We start from the raw sequence: 2,500 nt of genomic DNA on the forward strand, positions 1-2,500 counted from the left end.
TTAGCATTGTTTGCCCCTGAGAGAGAGAGAGAGAGGGGGTGGGGGGATGTTGGGGCTGTCGGGTATAAATTAAGCACAGTATGACTAACTTGGTGAGCTGGCTCATGCCTACTTTGGCCCAGTGAGCACATTGTTCCCTGTGTTTTAGCTGCATGCCTCTTTTCACCCCCCACTTCACTACCACACACACACACACACACGCACGCACGCACGCACGCACGCACGCACGCACGCACGCACGCACGCACGCACGCACACATACACACACACACACACACACACACACACACACACACACACACACACACACACACACACACACACACACACACACACCTTTGTTCTCGTCCACTGTCTGCTACGAGTGCTACCAAAGTCAATTTGAGCGCGCTCACAAATGGTCCCCAGACTCATAAAGATCACTGCGTCACTTCTCACACGCAATCACCACTTTGCCAATACGCTCACTCTTCACCTAAACAATATGCTATATATGGGATTTCTTATACTACTGTTACTTTTCCTGAGGGAAACACATGTGTATGTACAGCTTCTGGATTTAGAGGTGTCATTCTGTGTGAATATTCAACTACTGTGTATATTGTTACTCAAACTGGTAATTCAATGGTGCTTTTTGCACCTTGTTCATTTATATGGATAAATAATTTGCACACCCAAATTCTGTTGAAGCTGGAACACTAGGTAAATTGTGAATAACAACAAAATACTATCATTTTCAAAACATTCGATTATTTCAATAAATGCAGAATAGTGCAATGAAAGCGCATCAGCCGTCAAAAAAACCCTTATTATTGCTTTATTAAGGCCATTTATGGCCATGTCCGACTTTGTTCTGAAAATCACCCTTAACATTTATTTTCAAGAATGTGCCACTCAATAAGTGTTAAGTAGTGGTCACTGGTATGCCTTAACAAGTTTTGTAGCAAAACATGTTTTTTTGTCATGTTTTATGTAGCATTTTTGTAAATGTTTTTTCCCCCTTTCATTCACAAAGTGGCAAATAAAAAATGACATTAGCCATTTCGTTTTCAAACTTGTTAGGGAATGCAAATGATCACCCATAACCACTTAGTGAGATGCATACTTTCGAAAACAAATGTTTAAGTGGTTTTAAGAAGAGATTTGGACATACCCATAGACAGCCATTATAAAGCCAGTTGAGACAAAATCCAAATTAGTCAAATAGAGCAGACAGCAGCTAACATAAACAAAATTGGTGAGGACTACTAGTGGTGTCAACAATGATCGATTCGGCGATGCAATCCAATGCGGGGCATGGACAATCCAGAATCGATCCGGCAAGTTCCAGAATCCAGAATTTTTAAGTTTCAATTACTTCCATGGATATTTCGGGAGCAAATGAATGTTAAATTAAATAAAAGCACTTAAAAACATTGCAAGACTGATACAGACTGATACAGACTGATACAGAAAACAGCCAATAAATTGTTGCTCAGTATCTGACTACTTGTATTGCCTCATCATGACTGATTAAACATTTGCTTTGCTTTCAGTAGAAATGTAATGCATTGCAATGCATTGTAGAACTGAATCGGATCGGATCGCATAGAATTGAATCGAATTGAATCGCTACCTCCCGAATCGTGATCGAATCGGATCATGAGGGCAGTGCCAATCCACACCACTAAGGACAACTGTATTTTATTGAAAACAATTAAAAAAAGGGGCTAAGTATTGAAAACGTACATCCAGTGGCACACTGTAACAGCCATTGAAGAGTTAACTATCATAGTACTGCAAAAGTATGACATAACAAAGGGTCTTTAGTAATGCACTACGACTTGGTCATTGCCATTTTGGTAACAGCAAATTTATAATGGCATGGCTTAACAGGTTAAAAAATGAATTGAAAATTTTTGTATTTTTTAATTTTATGCACAGATTACCACGTGTACCAACTTCATCTGTGTTGGGGGTTGTACATAAAGCCAACATTGGTGGAAATATGCTAATTTTACACCTCACCTCGGATTTAATAATTGAGCTTTACCTGTCTTCTCTTCTTATAGCCGTTCTTTGGATCCGATGATATTATAGTAATCCTATAGTTCCAATCTAGCATGATGTATCATTGAACCAATACATTCATCAATGAGAAATGTTTGCTTGGGGGTACAAGTTGCATATCCAGACTCAGACAACGACTGGAAGAACAGGGAAATTTTAATTATTTAACGTGAGGGGAAGTTGGAAATTAGCCTACTTCCTGAAATTGTGAAATGTTGTTTTAAAAACAACATATCGTTTTGATTCATTACCAATTGTTGTTGTGGTTATGAATCCTTTGGCACTTAAACGTTCAATGGTTTCTTTTTTAAATGTGAGTTTACATTAAACAAAGCCCAGAGCTTGAGTGCTTGCACAAGTAAACACCACACTGAGAGGGCTGTGATTTTATGACTTCTTTTTCCACTCTGGAAGCTCCTTGGGTGTGTTTATATTTCTTTGTTTGTTTATG

Source organism: Engraulis encrasicolus, chromosome 14, assembly GCF_034702125.1.
Source record: "Engraulis encrasicolus isolate BLACKSEA-1 chromosome 14, IST_EnEncr_1.0, whole genome shotgun sequence".
Classification (NCBI taxonomy): domain Eukaryota; kingdom Metazoa; phylum Chordata; class Actinopteri; order Clupeiformes; family Engraulidae; genus Engraulis; species Engraulis encrasicolus.